The 20,342-nt window shown below is 50.2% G+C and overlaps 1 protein-coding gene and 1 long non-coding RNA gene across 3 annotated transcripts in view; one reads left to right on the plus strand and one right to left on the minus strand.

Moving 5' to 3' along the window:
- LOC134948044 (collagen alpha-1(I) chain-like) overlaps positions 1–20,342 on the plus strand; it is a 327,117-nt gene that overhangs the window by 39,244 nt on the left and 267,531 nt on the right. The window lies entirely within an intron of this gene.
- On the minus strand, positions 1,392–19,203 carry LOC134947410 (uncharacterized). 2 transcript variants are annotated; one of them, XR_010182543.1, is made up of 2 exons: positions 18,514–19,203; positions 1,392–2,319 (listed from the first exon to the last, which is right to left on the minus strand). It is a non-coding gene; the product is annotated as an uncharacterized LOC134947410 (long non-coding RNA). The 2 variants fall into 2 exon arrangements; XR_010182544.1 differs by lacking the exon at positions 18,514–19,203 and adding an exon at positions 6,841–7,014.

The raw sequence follows: 20,342 nt of genomic DNA on the forward strand, positions 1-20,342 counted from the left end.
GGGAAGAGGTACTGTGCATTTGTATATAGGAACATAATAAGAGAAGAGGTACTGTGCATCTCTATATAGGAACAGCATTAGCGAAGAGGTATTGTGCATCTGTGTATAGGAACAGCATTAGGGAAGAGGTACTGTGCATATGTGTATAGGAACATAATAAGAGAAGAGGTACTGTGCATCTGTGTATAGGATTGGACTAAGGGAAGAGGTACTGTGTATCTGTGTATAGATAGGAAGAGGTACTGTGCATATGTGTATAGGAACATAATAAGAGAAGAGGTACTGTGCATCTGTGTATAGGATTGGACTAAGGGAAGAGGTACTGTGTATCTGTGTATAGATAGGAAGAGGTACTGTGCATGTGTGTATAGCGATGGAATATGAAAAGAGGTACTGTGCATGTGTGTATAGGAATGAAATATAGGAAGAGGTATTGTACATGTGTGTATAGGAATTGAATATATGTGCATGTGTATGTGTGCATGTGTGTATGGGAATGGAATAAGGGAAGAGGTACTGTGCATGTGTGTATAGGAATGGAATATAGGAAGAGGTACTGTGCATGTGTGTATAGGAATGGAATATATGAAGAGGTACTGTGCATGTGTGTGTAGGAATGGAATAAGGGAAGAGGTACTGTGCATGTGTGTATAGGAATGGAATAAGGGAAGAGGTACTGTGCATGTGTGTATAGGAATGGAATAAGGGAAGGGGTACTGTGCATGTGTGTATAGGAATGAAATAAGGGAAGAGGTACTGTGCATGTGTGTATAGGAATGAAATAAGGGAAGAGGTACTGTACATGTGTGTATAGGAATGGAATAAGGGAAGAGGTACTGTGCATGTGTGTATAGGACTGGAATAAGGGAAGAGGTACTGTGCATGTGTGTATAGGACTGGAATAAGGGAAGAGGTACTGTGCATGTGTGTATAGGAATGGAATGAGGGAAGAGGTACTGTGCATGTGTGTATAGGACTGGAATGAGGGAAGAGGTACTGTGCATGTGTGTATAGGAATGGAATAAGGGAAGAGGTACTGTGCATGTGTGTATAGGAATGGAATAAGGGAAGAGGTACTGTGCATGTGTGTATAGGAATGGAATAGGGAAGAGGTACTGTGCATGTGTGTATAGGAATGGAATAGGGAAGAGGTACTGTGCATGTGTGTATAGGAATGGAATAAGGGAAGAGGTACTGTGCATGTGTGTATAGGAATGGAATAGGGAAGAGGTACTGTGCATGTGTGTATAGGAATGGAATAAGGGAAGAGGTACTGTGCATGTGTGTATAGGAATGGAATAGGGAAGAGGTACTGTGCATGTGTGTATAGGAATGGAAGAGGTACTGTGTATATCTGAGTTACAGAACATTAGTAAATGAAATAGAGCGCATAATTTTTACTAGACATTTACTAACATGTTTTAGGTGTTTGAGTTCTCTCCAGAGACAGAGTTTGGCCTCGTTCCAAAGCTGAATCCTGCTACAAATATATATACATCTCCAGATGTACAAATCTCCTGTCTGTCTGACTCTGCGGGGAGTCTCCTGTCTTCCATTGATTCATCCCCGCTCCTCTGCAACTCTACATTGTTTCTCTTTCTGTGGTCCTCTGTTATCTTCAGCCAGGCAGTTATATAATCAGGCACTGTATTTCATGTGCATTGTCCTGAATGTAACCCTTCTGCACAATACACTTCTATCTAGAGGGCAACATTGTGTCATATCCTCCAACAATGAGAATACTGCAAAACACATGGCTGAAAAGCACAGACGGGAAGATGACAAAGAGAACACTGCATTGCAGGAGGGCGTGGACAAGAGAATACATTAAAAGTAGCTGAATTTTCACTGCAAAATGGGACGTAATGGGAGGTGGGAGATTAATCACTTCCCAAATAAATGCTGATCCGTATAGCTGGAGTGAGTATGCCTACAGATTTATCATTGTGGAAGGTTCTCCTCCTGGGAAGGGAAGGTCGGCACTAAGTGTTATTACTGATCTGGGAACCGTCTGAGTATTTTGGACCGATTTTAAAATGAGAGTTTTCTTGAAGAAGAATGTTTTTCTGTCCAAATATCTCCCCTCGCACCCCCACCCCACGTTATATACTTCAGTCTGCGCGCTAGGGTTAACCCCCTCAGTGCTGGGCCCAAGGTGCATTTTCACTTGCAGAATCACCAGTTCATTACTCATAATCACAGCCACAGTGTAGAATGCCAGCTCTTGCGAGCAGGGCCCTCCGCACTGTTTCATTTGTTCTGTTCTCTTTTCCATATCGAGGGTGATGTCTGTTGTCTGTTTGGCCCCAGTCGTTGCAGCTGGAAAATAGATGGGAAAACCAGAAGCAAACTATGATTACACTGTGAGAAGGGGTCACCGTAGCTAGTAAATAATGATGCTCCTGCTATATACATATGGGGGGGGGGGGAGATGTACTTAAGCTTGGAGAGATAAAGTGGAGAACCAATTAGCTCCTAACTGCCATGTTACAGGCTAGGTGTGAAAATGACAGCTATTAGCTGATTGGCTGATACTTGATCTCTCTCCACATTATATCTCACCCCAAGGCTTAGTATATCTTCCAGCTATAATTTGCCTAGTACGTTCTATAAAATGATAGCTAGAAGCTGGTTGCTATGGGCAACATCATAAGGTTTGATACATCTCCCCCTTTGACTCTGCTTCAGGAAGAGCGACTCTAAAGGTGGGTACACACTAGGGGGCGTGCTCTGTGAGCGTCGTCGTCCAGTGTTTTCCCTTCCGAGCCGGGGCGGCCGGCGGCTGGTCATACACACTGAGCGATATGACGTTCGTATCGCTCAGTGACGTCACGCAGCGGCCGGGCCGTGCAAGCAGCTCCTGGCCGACAGTCCAGATTGAGCTGCCTGCATGGCCGACAGCGAGGGTCGTTAACAACCCGCGTGGGCGCTCATCTCTGGTCGGTGGCGGCGTACACACTTGCCGAGAAAGTGAGCGACGTCGCTCATTTTCTCGGCAAGTGTGTATGCACCTGAAGACTCTCTTGGGAGACAGCACTCTATAGTGCTGTGCAGCAACTAGGAGATCTGGAAAACATGCACCTGAGGACAGGAGTTTGAGAACAGCCGCTGACTGCCCTGCAGAATCCTGGGCCCTGCTTCTCCTATAACTGGGATTGCCTGGCACACTGCGGCTGAGTACCCTCGCCATGCTGGTGTTACTCAGCCAGGAGAGGGAAACCCATAAACAATGGCGGCATGTGCTCCCGCCTCCGGCGTCCAGCTGCAGCCTGCTCCTTCCGTGCTGTCAGGAGGACAATTAGTGTCATGTCGTGTTCCCGGGGACGCTGCTGCAGAGCACAGATGTTGTAGTAATCTTAACCCCTTCCTGACCAGTCTGGGAATATTGCTGCTGTAAAGTGCAAGGGTATATGCTGGCGCTATATAAATAAATGCTGATTACGCGTATTCCTCGTAGGGGCGTATTGAGCGAGCCGCGGTGCTTGCCGTGGGAGGATAGCCGCAGCCTTCAACACCCGGATCTATTCCATTTTAAGCCCATAACGTGCGTTAACCCATAGATCTCGGGATATGCGTCCGGGGATATGGGCGTTAGGTCGACAGTCATTAGGTCAACGTGCACTATTGGTCGATGCGCAGTAGGTCAACTGCGTTGCTAGGTCGACATCATGGTCTATAGGTCGACATGAAAAAAAGGTTGACGTGAGGTTTTTTTTACAATTTTTTGAATTTTTTCAACTTTTTCATACTTTACGATCCACGTGGACAACAATTGGGAGCGGTAACCTGTGCCGAGCGCAGCGATATCGGAGGGTGCGAACAGAAACCTGCGCTAATTGGAGCCTGCGGGCTTCTCACAGCTGCAATTGAATTGCCCCCGGGCACTGTTACAGGCCCTGCGTCTGATTAATATGCCCCTTAAGCATTACGCAATGTCGGACGCAGTTGAGCGATCTTCCTATTACTGCACATGCGTCTAAGTCGCACCGCGCACGAGTCCTGACTGGGCTCGTACACACGGATTGTGTGTCACGTATTTCAACGCACTTTACAACATTCGGTTTAGAAACGTCTGAGGTTATAACGCCCATCTGCTCAGTGTCCGCCGTGCGCCGTCCTGCGTCAGGAAGCCTCATATCCTAGGGGGAACACTTAAGCGTTTTATGGTATTTGGAAGCTGGAGATGATGGAGGTGAACGCTGAGCGCAGTCCGTGGTCTGTGCAGCTGGGGCTCACACCGCGTATACTGCGATATATCGGCCCTGTTCCCTGGAAACACATCAAGAGAAAACATTGTCATTTATCCTTATATTTCTGCTAGACTCGGGGCCTGAATGCGAGGCGGACGCAGGCGCGGCTATGTCTTTCAGCCCCCCCCGCCTATGGCTATTGCAAATACCTGTACAGAGGCCCTCATTCCGAGTTGTTCGCTCGGTAAAAATCTTCGCATCGCAGCGATTTTCCGCTTAATGCGCATGCGCAATGTCCGCACTGCGACTGTGCCAAGTAAATTTGCTATGCACTTAGGAATTTTACTCACGGCATTTTCATCGTTCTGGCTATCGTAATGTGATTGATAGGAAATGGGTGTTACTGGGCGGAAACAGGCCGTTTTATGGGCGTGTGGGAAAAAACGCTACCGTTTCCGGAAAAAACGCAGGAGTGGCCGGAGAAACGGAGGGGAGTGTCTGGGCGAACGCTGGGAGTGTTTGTGACGTCAAACCAGGAACGACAAGCAGTGAAATGATCGCAGATGCCGAGTAAGTCTGAAGCTACTCAGAAACTGCTACGAGGTGTGTAATCGCAATATTGCGAATACATCGTTCGCAATTTTAAGATGCTAAGATTCACTCCCAGTAGGCGGCGGCTTAGCGTGAGCAAATCTGCTAAAATCGCCTTGCGAGCGAACAACTCGGAATGACCCCCAGAGCCCTTCCCTGGTGTACATCTGTACAGCACTGACTCAGGCCCTATACAATATATAATATACTGCCCTTCGGAGCAGAATACTGTACCCCATGCATTGGCAGTATCTAATGTGGGGGGAGAGGTTTCAAAGCTTGGAGAGAGATACAGGGATCTATTTACTAAGTCTTGGAGAGAGATAATGTGGATGGAGATCAAGTGCAAACCAATCAGCTCCTAACTGCCATGTTACAGGCTGTGATTGAAAAATGACAGCTGGGAGCTGATTGCTCAGTACTTTATCTCCGTCCACTTTATCTCTCTCCAAGGCCTAGTAAATAGCCCCCCCCCAAAAAAAAAAAAAAATCACAGCCAATCAGCTCCTAACTGTCATTTTTCAAACACAGCCTGTGACATGGCAGTTAGGAGCTGGTTGGCTGCTGCTTTATCTCTCTCCAACATTGAGTAGATCCCCCCTACAGCCTGTAACATGACAGTTAAGAGCTGATTGGCTAGTATGCTATCTTTTTCCACTTAATCTCTCTCCAAGTCTTAGTACACCCCCCTCACAGCCTGAAACATGACACCTAGGAGCTGATTGGCTGACACTTTATCTCTCTCCATTTTATCTCCCTCCAGGCTTTGATATATCTCCCCCCAGTATTCTTGCTGGTGAAACAGCCGCCACACTGACTGGCACAGACCAGGCACGCCGTATGCAAAGGGGTGTGGTTCATCAAATCGACAGTGTCTAGGTCGACAATGTTTAGGTCGACCACTATAGGTCGACAGTCACTAGGTCGAAATGGATGGAAGGTCGACAGGGTTTCTAGGTCGACATGTGCTAGGTCGACAGGTCTAAAGGTCGACATGGGTTTTGTTTTGTTTTTTATTGGTGTCGTTTTCTTCGTAGAGTGACCGGGATCCCAAATTAGTGCACAGCGTCCCCTCGCATGGCTCGCTTCGCTCGCCATGCTTCGGGCATGGTGCCTTCGCTTCGCTCGGCACACTTTACCGTTCCAATCGTAGTCCACGTGGATCGTTAAGTATGAAAAAATTCAAAAAAAGAAGAAAAAAAATGTGAAAAACTCATGTCGACCTTAAGACCTGTCGACCTAGCACATGTCGACCTAGAAACCCTGTCGACCTTCCATCCATGTCGACCTAGTGACTGTCGACCTATAGTGGTCGACCTAAACATTGTCGACCTAGACACTGTCGATCTTCAGACCGGATCCCATGCAAAGGGCCACACTACTTAGCGTTCTCGGTTGTAATACTTAGAATGTCGGCCCGCCCAGGTGAGCTGTGACGACATTCCCAGTTGCCAAGCGGCGTGATCCGTGTCCCGTTTGGCCGCGTACTGATTGGGCTGTGTGGTGCTTGTTACGGGCGGCCATATCACGCAGGGGCCCGTTGCGGTGATTGACATATGGCGACATTCGCGCGTGGTATGAGATTATCTGCCAGCTGGATACGTTTCCGATGTGCTATAAGTTGATGAAATCCATTCCGATGGAATAATCGGAGGGGACGGAATCCAACATACAGTTAGAAATGGCAGCCATCGTCGCAGCCATCCAATCAGAAGCTGCCATCGGTGCTCCTACACATCACTGACCCTGTCGGCAGAGGTCCCCGCTGAGATAGCGAGGGAGAATGCATTAAGTAACCCCTGAGGGCGGAGACCCCTGTAATTATTTATGTGCGGACCTGGACGATGAGACCTGACCAGCGTAACCGTGTCCTGCCGGCTGCGTGTACCTGCTCCCACGATTTAGTAACCAGCGGTATTATCCTGCAAGTGTTCTGTCGGCTGCGTTCTCAGGGTCTCGGGCCTGTAATTGCCAGTGTTTTACTTGGAAGGAGAGGCCAGTATAGCATGTAATGTGGAAAACACCTCGGGCCAAGGCCTGTAAAACCCGGCAGGCTCACGTTTTATTGTCTCCACCAGATTAACTCCATTCCTGCAGGTGGCTCTGACCTCAGCTCGTATTATCCGCGTCCTGCAACGCTCCGGCAGCCGAGGGGTTACACGGAATCACTCATTTCCCCTCAGGATTAGCTTCCAACAAGTTCGGTCGACCCGCAACCCCCGTAGAGGATTCACATGAGTGTCATTTAGCAGCGACTCGGGTTTCTGCGCCCGGTAATTGCTCAGTTATTCTTGGGGAGGCGCATTGCAGTGTGAGACATTCTTAGCTGGTGAGGTAGCTGGTCGGCCATACCTCCCCCCCAAACTTTCTTTCTGTATTCTTCACATATGGCTCTGTGTATTGGTCTGATTCAGGGCAGCACGCAATCTGCACGCATTGACGATGTTCGCGTAGCTGAGAGATTATTTGCAAGTGCGCATATGTTACAGAATGTAGGCACAGAGACGCCGCTGAGATCAAGAATGGCGGGATCGGAAATGTTGTGGAAAAGTGCGGGCGTTCCTGTGACCGGGAGGCGGCTGTTAGGGCCCATTCAGTGGGCGAATAGCGGGAGTGTCGCACGTGTGTCAGTGACAGCGGCTGGGTACACAGCCGCAGGCATAGGAGGCCATAGTCAGACAGTAGCGTCTAGTTACCCTTCGTGAGGAGGACTTTTCCCATAATCCCCTGGGTCCATGTCACCAACTATTTGGAATAGTAACCTGTGGCGACCAACTTCACCTGCCATAGAGCTGCTGCAAGTTTCGATGGTGCAACCGATGGTGGCATTGTGCAGTCTTAAAACCATATATATTAGCATAGTCACTGTAGGTGCGGGCGAAGGGCTTGATCTTCAGCACAAACAAGGACACCCAGCCATTAACATATGACCTAGGTGTGGAGGGACCGATCCCAGACCGCTACGCTGCCTCCCACAGGTTAATCCGCTCAATGGGATTGGACGCCTCAGCGGAGACTAATGACACCAACATTTCCTCACCTGCAGCGGCGATTGGGAGCGTACTGATTGGTCAGCGCTCTGCTGCTTCCAGGTTCTGACCAATCAGGGCGCTCCCACTCATTCCTATGAGTCTGCTATGGACTTGTCACTAGGGACAGACTCCCATAGGAAGCGGTGGTGAGACAGGGCTTTCAGGTGTCTATTCATGAAGCAGTGAAAAGTGTGGAGAAGTTGCCCATGGCAACCAATCAGCTGCTCCGTACAATTGTATAGTATGCAAATTATAAATGTTACTTCAATGCTGATTGGTTGCCATGGGCAACTTCTCCACTTCTCCACACTTTTCACTGCTTCATAAATAGACCCCTCAGTCTTGCAAAGTACCAGGATGCCTATATGGATCACGCAGGACCTTTCCCGAGGGTGGGTAGGTTGTCATATTTTCCTTTCATTTATAGCAGGGCCTGTCTGCCAGAGCATGCTGGCACTTTTGGTTCTCCAGGGTCATGATATGGAAGGGGAGGGATTGGCCTTGACCATTCCTGAACATTCACAGCAATAATTACCCTTAGTGCCTCACTTGTCTAAACCTCGTTATCCCACTGATACCCGACCCGGTATTTCAAATCGGGTAGGGTGCAGGGTTGCACACGTGTTCAGCCCGGCTCACGGTGTAGTGTGAACGGGTAAGCCGTTGCGATGTGACAGTCTCGTGCCCAGATCTGTTGCCATATGCCGCGTTCTTCCCCGTCTCGCCATATACTGGTGCTGACCGAGCCGGCCGCGGCACAGCTGGAGAAGGGCCTGGTGTTGCCAGGAGTTACTGCTTGTTGGCAGCCTGTGTATCTCTGGCACAATCCCCGGGCTTCCAGGATCAGAACAGTGACTGCAGAGCTGGAAGATGGAGAGTGGGATCAGGCCGGGACCCAGACAGAGGATTGCAGGGTCTGGGGGGGACGCTGTGATGTCAGGACCTGGCGCGGTGCTGGCTCTCCCGTCCTGGCTGCAGGTGTGCCATTTACACACTCAGTAATAATAGCACAAAAGGCCCAGAATGCTCCATCTTCCTAAGCCTACTGTCCCGATACATTCCCCGCCTGCGCGCACGGCTCATCCAGCCAAGATGGAAATTAGTAGATAATAAGTCCGCAGAATGTTTCCCAGACTCCACTTTGTGGGACTGGCTCCTAGGGCTCCGGCTGCATGGGATAATACAGATAGCGACTTAGATTGCATTTATGTGGATAGAAACACTCAGGGGCCTAGGCCCTCATTCCGACGCAGCCCGTTTTTTTGCACGGCTGCAACCAGGTAATCGCCACCTACTGGGGAGGGGGGTTAGGGCAGTGCAGGGGTGCGATCACAGCTCAGGACTTACTCAGCCACTGCGAAGAATCTTCTTGGAGCTGACGTCAGGATCCCTCCCTGCAAAACGGCCGGACACGCCTGCGTTTTCTTCGTCACTCCCAGAAAACGGTAAGTTGACACCCCCGGCCGGCCTCTTCCTGTCAGTCTTTTTGCGTTCGCCACTGCGAATGCTTTCTTCGTTCTTCTTGTCGCTGCGCCGGGCAACGATGCGCCCGCAGATTTCGGCCCGCATGCTTGCGCTGTTGTGACCCGATCACATGGCTGCAACTGCAGCGTGCGATCGGGTCGGAATGATCCCCCTAATTCAGAGCTGATTGCAGCAGCACATTTGTTAGCTAATGAGCAAAGTCATGTGCACTGCAGGTGCGGCAGATGTAACATGTGCAGAGAGAGTTAGATTTGGGTGGGTTATATTGTTTCTGTGCAGGGTAATTACTGGCTGATTTATTTTTACACTGCAATTTAGATTTCAGTTTGGACACACCCCACCCAAATCTAACTCTCTCGGCACATGTTACATCTGCCTCCCCCCCCCCCTGCAGTGCACATGGTTTTTCCCCAGCTGCTAACAAATTTGCTGCTGCGATCAGATCTGAATGACCCCATCAGTCCCATCAAATTCACCAGCTAACCAGGGAGTGCTCCCCTAAAAATGCCATTTACACCCTTTAAATCTATTTGATTAAAAAATGTTAATATCTCAACCCATTAAATAAAATCAAATTTTTGCATGTATGCGCAGTAGGTGGGGCACGGTGAATATTTTGTTAGGAGAACCTTTTATCCATCGGAACAGGTACAATTTTCCAAGTCCGGCAGACACCGCCATCTTGTCGCACAGGTCCTTGTGCTTTCCTGTGAAAAACAGGCGCATTTGTGCACTAACAGGCGCGTCACAGAGTACGTCTGCGCTGTCTGGCTGCAGTCCCGCTTGTTTGTAAATGGCACGCCTCGATTATCTCACGTTCTCTTAGGTCAGGCTGTAGTGCCCCCTGTGTACAGATCCCAGTGTTGTACTCGCCTTTTCAGCTGGCGCTGTGTTGCTGCGCGGCTTTCTATCACCTAAGAGTCTTTTTCTGTCTACGTTTTCCCCAATTATTATTCTGTATGATGTGTAAGCAGCATCCCTATTACCAGGGCCAGCTGTATCAACCTACATCTATCAGCATTACATTCCACCAGCCTTATCGCCTTGGCTGCTGTGCCCGGTGGGTGCCACGCCATCCTAACCCGGGCTTTTTAGTGCTTGGCAAATTCTCTTAAGGCCGCCAGCCCTAGAGCGTTCCCTCAGCGGGGTTACATCCGCTAACGCCATCTGAAGATAGCCTTAGCCAGTGGTAAATTGGACCAGAACTGGGGGTAATGGGTACCAAAGTTCTGCAGCACTCTCTGATAAACCAGGTGGAAACTGGGGACCCCTTGGATAACTGATGAGAGTGCAGTGAATCCCTGTTTGATTAGAGGTCCACTTCCCTCTACTCCCACCATATAACCGTCTCCCGTGATGGCAGTGAGCTACCCCCCGGGATGGCGGACCTTGGTGAGGACCTCCCTGATAGAGTGACAGGGGGATGATCTCTGTCTACCTTCTGGATGGAAAAATCCGGGGTGACATAGCGTACTTGGATATGATATTTCTCCACAGATGGAAAAGGAGGAACCTTTAATAACTCCTAAGTGCTCGCACTTCCCCCGTCCGTCTTCTTTTCCAATTTCCTGTCTTGTTCCCCAGCCAGTTGCAGGTAAGGCGAATTCACGGCCGGAACGGATTAACTCGAGCTGTGCCGGAGAGGCGGCGGTGATGTGATTGGAGGTGATGGTGATGGCACCTTGTCCTCAGCGGGCCAGAGATGACCTCACCCTACGGCTGGATGCGCTGGATGCCACAGACACAGATCTACAGCCAGCTGTAGATGTTTCGGTGATTCCAGGCGTGGAAGCGTCCCTCGGTTTGATGCAAACACTCAATCAGCGTCTGTTTTCACTGCTAGTAATTCTGTGTGAGGTACGCTTCTGCTCCATAATTGCTCCAATCTCCCCGTGTTAATTAGGCAGCTATTAAATGTCCTACTTGTTTACTCTTTGCAGCTATGGTGGAAATTCCGCGCCATTCTCCCGGGAACTTATGGGCTGGAATAATGCAGGTTAATCAGGAAATGTTTTCTTTCTAGAGCGCTGCAAATACAGATGGAGCCATGTTCATCTTGGCTGCGATGCGGCATGGCGTGCCGGGCTGCGGCTATTCCTAATGGAATTAATGGAGCAATCGCCGGCTGCTAATAGTCACAGCCTGGCGCCATACAGCATGCGGCAATGCCGCAAAGAGGAACATGGATACATCTGTATGCTTTAAACTAAAGCAGGCTTAGGTGACTAGCACCTCTCCAGACTGACGGGACACGCTGATACTTGTAGTTCCAGCACACCTGGACCTCGCTCCTTATGATCCAACATTTTCATTTTACCATTTTGTTTTTTAATGAAATAGACACGTTTGAGAATACAATCAATCTGCATCGTCATATCGATCAATCATTTTATTACATTAGCAGGAATTTATTTCTTTTTTTAAAGATTGAAGGATCAGATTGGAGTTGAATGAAGCGTGTGCTGTAATTGTAAGAAGAAAGTACGATCTGTCCCAACTGCGCGATCCAAAAATCAATTGGGTTCAAAAGAATTAGAAAAAAAAAAAATATTCCAGCAAAAGTTAAACATTTGCCGAAGAAGTTTGAAGGCTGAGCTGAGTAACAGGCGTAAAACGAGCCGCTACTTAGGAGATTGCCGTTTGAGGTCTTTCTGTGTGACAGCAGACACAGAGTGAATGACAGATTTGCGCACTTGCTCTGTGTGGATTGGTTGGTTCATACATGGAGGCAGGGCCACTAACGTTACAGTGACGTGTTCATAGTGAGTCGGGATGGCCATCGCAAGGGCAGGATCCAATTGACCCTGTCTTGCCGCCATCGGTACATGCCTGTCAACGTAACCATCGCTGGCCAAACAGTGGATGGTGTGATCCATCGATTGTATGCATGCACAAAGAAGATCTGTACGGACTCAGAGATTCTACTTGTGGTTTACGCAGGAGGAGTGACATCACCAAACATCGGCAAGCTGCCATCGAAACTAAGCAGCGCAATGGTTCAGTTGCCGCCATCATCCTCACAGAATCTAATTGAAAATCTATCACCATTGGAATAAAATCATTGATGGGTACGAACTGTCGGCTACTGATGGCCTGATCAATATGAAATGTGACACTTGTGCGTCTGCGTGCGGCTGAGTCTGTGTACAAAGTGCTACAATGCAGCGGCCGCCGCTTCTCCTCACACCAAGTTCCGTTATGTTTCACCTGCGACTTTGTGTCTAAAAGTAATTCCTGCGTCACAGCCCGGCGTCTCTAGTAAACTGTGAGCGGCATTTCTCTGCGCCTCCAATGTGAGTAAGACTCACTTTAAAGAAATATACAGTATGGTACTCCTCTCAGAGCGGCTCTGTCACGCCGGGCGTCTCCCGCCGTATGGCGTATAGACGCTGGATGTATAAGGAGCCATCTGCGCGTGCCTTTCTGGTGCCTATGTGCATGCAGTCTAAGAGACTTTTCAATTGACTGTTTTATTAACCTTCTGAGTGTATCGCTGCGGCTGAATGAAGTAACACACGGCGCTGGCTGCAGACCTATACGCCAGACCACTGAAGCTGCAGAGACGCCCCAAGTGACTAGATGTAATAAAGGTTACGACTGACTTCCTCTATACTTATATCTTTTCCGTGCCGGGGGGACAAGCCCTCTCCGCAAACCCCCAGCGGGTCACTGTGTTTTACTGCAGCACAACAAAACCAGGAGTTTAATATATTATATACCTAGAGATGTCAGGTACAACGTCGGATGAGATACGGCTTTCTGCATCACGCCAACGGAACTGGGACCGCAGCAAAACGTCCATTTCATGATATAGGGCCTAATTCAGATCTGATCGCAGCAGCAAATTTGTTAGCTAATGGGCAAAACCATGTGCACTGCAGGTGGGGCAGATGTAACATGTGCAGAGAGAGTTAGATTTGGGTGGGGTGTGTTCAAACTGAAATCTAAATTGCAGTGTAAAAATAAAGCAGCCAGTATTTACCCTGCACAGAAACAATATAACCCACTCACATCTAACTCTCTCTGCACATGTTACATCTGCCCCACCTGCACTGCACATGGTTTTGCCCATTAGCTAACAGATTTGCTGCTGCGATCAGGTCTGAATTAGGCCCATAGTCTTCTGCTATAGATAAAGCAACAGACATTGTGTTTAAATATATTTTTCATGTCTTCTAGATTAGATTATTATTAGATGTATTTTTTTTTTACTTTGATATTTATCTAGTGCACTGGCCTGTACAGAATCCAGCTCTACCTGGATGTTATAAAGGCCATGGTGAGAGACACAGAAAGGAAGTATTGAGTACCCTGCCTGCGTGGCCCATGATCGCTTGGGGACATACGAGGTGCAGCCGTGCCCAACTTCCTTCCTTTCCTTTCTGACCACGGCTGATCCAGCAGCTTAACTGACTGCATTTTCAGCTTTTTGACCTGTGTCAGATCCTATTGGGTCATGCCCTGAAGCTATAGGAGCTGGTTTTGGGTTACTGGTCCTTTCAGCACAACCTCCGCACGCTACCAGATTGGACAGATCTGGTCTTATGGTGATTGATCAGAAAGATCGGCCAGAGGACCTTGTTACCTGTTTTGTGACATCCGGCGACTCCATGCAAACAGCAGCTCTCATCAATCACACGCAGTCAGTCTTTATAGCTTGTTGACACTTTGGGGTATATTTACTAAGGTGCGGGTTTACAGAAGTGGAGATGTTGCCCATAGCAACCAATCACATTCTACTTATCATTTATCTAGCACCGTCTAGAAGATAATAACTGGAATCTGATTGGCCAATGTGACTGAAAGCGTCAGAATCAGATCCACTGGTAGGTGCAGGTGGGATTTCAGCGCACGATTGAAGTTATGCAAGGTCGGGGGGATGTACATGATACAGCTAACAGTTCATGTGTGTCTGTGTAAATATATATATATATATATATATATATATACACACACACATGTATTTGATATGTAGTTTTGTGAAGACCTGGAATAGATAGAACCTGTAATAGAAGACAGACCATCCCCCTACATTGGCATATGGGTGTAATAAACTGTGCAGGGACATAAAAGTCTATACCACAAGTTCTAACAGGTTCAAAGACTTGGAGACCGGATCAGATTGGCGCGGTGCTAAAGAAAACCCGTCATAAAACGCCGCTCTGCACCTGCAGGAGTACAGTACAGTAATCATCCGGCCTCTCCCCCATGAGAACGCAGGATGTCTCATATTCAGCGTCCATTTACATCATACGCAGATACGTGTTTGCTGTGCAGGCAGGTCCCTTGTACCGTTACTTGGTGCGATGAGCCGCATGGGAGCCCAGAAATTATATCCCTGCATTGCATGGAGACAGGAGTCGTTCTGGCCATATCCGCTGTGCATCTATCCTCCGAGCGTGCCCACAGCCTGGCGCAGTATTGCACGCTGCCAGTGGCTGAGAGCAGGTGGCTCGTCCCGTTGGATTTATCTCGTAACTAGAGATCTTGGGAACATAATGGCCGATGACTGAGCCACAAGCGCCTACAGTCGGCGCCGTTACCATTCCTCACTGCACTAGTCACCCACGTCCGCTGCGCAGAACCTCCTGGCACGGATTACACCTCCTCTCCTGTTCCGCGCACACTGACTCCTGCATCTGGAATATCCATGATCATGCCTTTGAAACTGGGTAATAAAAATCGTTCAAAGCTGCTCTTGTGGGGGGTTTTAAGCTTACACCAGCAGAATGATCCGCGGTCTCCCGGTCAGGGGACGCTAATTTACTATTATGAGACACAAAGAAATCACATTTGGCACAAGAAATGGATATTTCTCAGTATATATGTCCCCCCAGTTATAATTTATGATCTGTCCACTGTGGGCCTATAACCGACTGTGGAAATGTAGAATTCTGCTAATAAAATCAGTCTTAGCTCCGCGAAACGTCTTATTTAATCGCATAGCGCAAATATTTAACCAATCCAATCAAATATTCCGCTTCATTTGTCTACCTCACTTCCACCGAATTGTCTGGTGGGCGTGCGGCGTTTCCATTAATGTAGCGATATTTCAATTTAAATCTACTTATAAGTCATTTGTGTTCCGTCTCTGACACACGATAATGGGGGTCATTCCGTGTTGATCGCTAGCTGAATTTGTTTGCAGCGCAGCGATCAGGCTAAAAAACGGCAGTTCTGCGCATGCGTATGCGGTGCAAATGCTCACGCGCAACGTACAGCCACAACGAACGATGTAGTTTTGCACAGGGTCTAGCGATGCATTTCAGTCGCACTGCTTGCCGCAGAGTGATTGACAGGAAGAGGGCGTTTCTGGGTGGCAACTGACCGTTTTCAGGGAGTGTGCGGAAAAACGCAGGCATGCCAAGAAAAATGCAGGCGTGGCTTGGCGAACGCTGGGCGGGTTTGTGACGTCAAATCCGGAACTGAATAGTCTGAAGTGATCGCAAGCGCTGAGTAGGTTTTGAGCTACTTTGAAACTACACAAAATATTTTTGCAGGCGCTCTGCGATACAACCGTTCGCACTTCCGCTAAGCTAAAATACACTCCCAGTGGGCGGCGGCATAGCGTTTGCACGGCTGCTAAAACCTGCTAGCGAGCGAACAACTCGGAATGACCCCCTATGTTCTCTGACTACTGAGAGCGGTTACTATGAGATGTGAAATACGTCCTCTGTCTAGTAGGATCCCGGAGTTGTATATTACAGTTTAGTTTTCCACCAACGGGAGACAGATGGAATTTCGTAGTTGTCACATAGGAGCAATATTATTTGTTGTAGTGGTTAGCTCCGTCCCCAACCACCAGCTGCGTTTACAGGGGTCAGCCATTTGTGACCCCAACATGTGCAGCCCCCCGCCGTCGCTGTCATTGCCATCCATGTATCAGACCTGTGCCGTGTTGTATGTCTGAAGGGCATGTACACGTGTAACTGACGCTCGCCCTATTCCCCCGCGCACATTATGTGCTGTAGACTGCGGTTTCCTGTCACAGTGATAGAAGGAGCTACCGGGATACGTCAACTGATTACGGCTTGTAGGGCTATAAACCTGCGCCCTGTCATATGTTTATGGGGATGTTAGGGAAGGTTTAGCCGAATCTCTGCTCTGTATGTGTATAACAGACACTTCGCAAAGAATGCTGTATATTTTCTTCCTGTGCCTTTATGCATCTGGTGGCGAAACGCGTTGGTATGGTTTTATAGCATGATAATGAATGGACTAGCTTGCCCTATAGGACTTGTTGGTAGAAGTAGGACAGTGAAGGCTCTGATAGTCTGCATTGTTGCGGATTATAGCCTTCTTGTACTACTATTGTACAGGCAGCCTGATTATCATGGCACGCATTTCACAGTATGTGCTGTAGACTGCGGTTTTCTGTCACAGTGATAGAAGGAGCTACCGGGATCCGTCAACTGATTACGGCTTGTAGGGCTATAAACCTGCACCCTGTCATATGTTTATGGGGATGTTAGGGAAGATTTAGCCGAATCTGTGCTCCGTATGTGTATAACAGACATTTCACAAAGAATGCTGTATATTTTCTTCCTGTGCCTTTATGCATCTGGTGGCGAAACGCGTTGGGTTAGTTTTGGAGCATGATAATGAATGGACTAGCTTGCCCTACAGGACTAGTTGGTAGAAGTAGGACAGTGAAGGCTCTGATAGTCTGCATTGTTGAGGATTATAGCCTTCTTGTACTAATATTGTACAGGCAGCCTGATTATCACGGCACGCATTTCACTTTGTAAATTAAACACTATTGAGCTCAGATTTTTGGAGATTATTTAATTTGGCAATAGGGGCGACTGAAAATGCGCATCACCGTGGGCCTTCACCACTGTGAGTGTAACGTCACCACACAGCAGTGTTCGGGTCACCAGAGACTTTCACATGACTCAAGAGGACGCTGAGGAATCCGGTAGCCGGCCAGACATGCCAGGACAGCTAGCACATATGCATTACTAGGTGCTTCATCGCGCCCTATGGGCGCTCTTCACACCGTCGCAAGGGGCTACGCCCCCTTAACCCTTGCATGCCTTTCTGGGGTTTAATATTTGTATTATATGGAGTATTACCTGCATTCCTTTGTTAGTGGTTAAATATTGCACAATGAAAGGGCGTGCGATGGTGAAGGAGGCGCAGCCCCTTGCGACGGCGTGAACAGCACCTGCAGGGCACGATGTGCAGAATGTAGCGGGTGCGGGGGGGACTGCGGATGGTGTCTGTAGATGCTGCGGGTGGAGGGGAGGCAGAAGTGGGGGTGGGGCCCGGATGGGGAAGGTTCGGGAGGTGCTGCGCGTGAGGGAGGGGCAGAGGAGTGGGGGATGCAGATGGGGGAGGGGTTTGGAGGCACTGAAGGTGGGGGAGGGGCAGGGGTGCCACGGGTGGGAGAGGGGCAGGTGTGGGGATGTTGTGGATGGATGAAGGGTTCCAGAGGTGCTGTGGGATGGGAAGGGACGGGAGTGCCGAGGGTGGGGTAGGGGACCGCAGGCACCATGGGTAGGGTAGGGGCAGGTACGGGTGTTGCGGCGGATGGGAAAGGAGGTCCGGAGGTGCTGCAGGTGGTGGAGGGGCAGGTGCGGGGGTGCCATTGGTGGGGGAGGGGTGGGGGAGGGGGGGACCGCTGATGGAGGAGGGTGTCTGCAGATGCTGCGGGTGGAGGGGGGCAGGTGTGGGGGGAGACATATAAGGGGGGTGAATGGTGGAAGGGGCCTGGAGGTGCTGTGGGTGGTGAAGGGGTGGAGGAGTGGGAGCCACGGGTGGTGTAGGGGGTCTGGAGGCACAGCATGTGGGGGAGGGGTGGAGTGCCGCATGTGGTGGAGGGGAAGGTGCGGAGGTGTGGTGCATTGGGGAGAGGTCTGGAGGCGCTGCGGGTACTGTATATGCCATAAAAGGTAGTTGGAGGGTATGCAGTAACAGGGCCAGGACAGGGGTGACAGGGTCAGTACAGGGTTGATGGGGCCAGGACAGGGGTGACAGGGTCAGAACAGGGGTGACGGTGCCAGGACAGGGGTGACGGGGCCAGGACAGGGGTGACGGGGCCAGGACAGAAATGATAGGGACAGGATAAGGGTGACAGGGCCAGGATAAGGGTGAAAGGGCCAGGATAAGGGTGGCAGGGCAAGGCCAGGGGTGACAGGGACATGACAGAACACAGGGCACGGGAGAGATTGGTATTAGGGACAAAACAGTGGTGACAGACAGATGTGTCTTACCGGAGTCACTGCTGCTGGCTGCTGCTGTTCCACTCCAACCTGTTGGGATCTGCTGCTGCTGGAGACTTGGCATGGCTGACTCTCTCAGGCTGGATTCCTGCTTCCTCTGCCCGTCCGCATCCCTCCCCCCCTCCTCAGTCACACACCGCAAACCTCGCGCAGCTGCCGGGCACTGTGGTAAGGTGAGACTGGAAATGACTGGTTAGCCCCCAGGAGATGCTGCGGCTGGAGGGAGGAGGGGGTCATAGCATGCACGTGGCGCGGACCTCGCGGCTTCCGGGCACTGTGGTAAGGGGAGACTGGGAGTGACTGGTTAGCTCCCAGGAGACGCTGCGGCTGGAGGGAGGAGTGGGTCAGAGCCTGCAAGCAGCTCGGACTTCTGTAGCGCTACCCGCCAGCTAAAGTGTGAGAAGGAGCTGGGCGCACCTCACTGCGGGTGGCAGTGCTGCAGCTAGCGGTGGGGTTGCCGGGGCTGGAGATAACAGAGGCAGTACGGAACGTGCACAGCGGCAGGTGCCCCACTAAACTGCAGCTAAGAAGCGTGGAGTGTGCCAGAAAGTGACGCTCCTCCCCGCCAGAGAGACCCTGCTGAGTATGCCGATGTGGGGGGTCAAGCACACAGTGAGCCGGTGCCCGTCTGTCTGTATGACATACCCCTCACACACCCCCATACCTCCCAAATGTCCCGATTTTCGCGGGACAGTCCCATTTTTTGGGGTCTGTCCCGCTGTCCCACCCGCGGGTCGCAGTGTCCGGCGGTGGGGGGGGGGGGGGGGGGTCAGTTGGAAAGCTCCTGTACTCGCTGTTCTGCTTAGCAGAGCAGCGGTGAATAGTGGAGACAGAGGGAGAGGGGGCATCAGGGGGTACGGATTAATGGGGGGGTTCCAGCAGCAGAGCCGGATTAAGGTGGGGGGGGGGGGGGCAGGGGATACGTACCGTTGGCCCCACAGTTTTAGGGGGCCCCCCGGCTGGAGTAGCTCTGTCCCAGCTCAGAAGCTCCCCCCGTCCTGCCAGCAACAGCGGCAGCATTGTGTTACAGTCAGCACACGCTGCTGCATATTGGCAGGTCTGTGGTGTTGCAGGGAGGCAGCAGTCTCCCTGCTTTCTTCTCCCTGTGCGGGTGTGTAGGGGGAGCGACCACGTCCTCTGGATTTAGCCCTAGCTGAGGGGCCAAAATCCCATCAAAAAAATAAAAATAAAAACAGAAATTTGCATAAGGGGGCGTGGCCATGCGGGCGCGATTAGGCCACGCCCCTAACCCACAGCAGGCACAGCAATGAGATAGGGCTCCCCTGTCACAAGTGCCCTGTGCCCCCCGGACTCATAATCAGCCCCTGGGGGCATGCCAGCAGCTCACAGAGCGCTGGGCAAGCCCCCTCACTGACGAAAACGGGGACCCTTCCGTGAAGCCACGCCCCCTTTTCGCCGAGTGTATGTCCCTCCTTCTGCCTGGATAAAGCTCCTGCAGAAAGCTGGGAGGTCTGCACCCCTGCCTGTGCCATGCCCAATGCCCATGCTATCTGCTTCTGCTCCTAGTCTCCTGTAGATTTGGCCAGATCTCTGTGACTCATTTGACTAACTCCGCCCAGTGTTGTAACGCCGCCCAGCATTAGCAAATGAATCACAAGGTCACAGAATAGGGCTATTATATAGGAGATTATAATGTTCAGCAGGGAGTGCATTATAATAACCACGTTTTCCTCCTGAACACTGAAGTGATGACAGGACTGGCTGTATGTACAGAGATGACTTGCTGCAGTGTATACACATGTAGACAATGCCTGGTGTATTATAATAATATTGTCATTCCTTCGTACTGTGATACTGCC

Source organism: Pseudophryne corroboree, chromosome 8 (assembly GCF_028390025.1).
Source record: "Pseudophryne corroboree isolate aPseCor3 chromosome 8, aPseCor3.hap2, whole genome shotgun sequence".
Classification (NCBI taxonomy): domain Eukaryota; kingdom Metazoa; phylum Chordata; class Amphibia; order Anura; family Myobatrachidae; genus Pseudophryne; species Pseudophryne corroboree.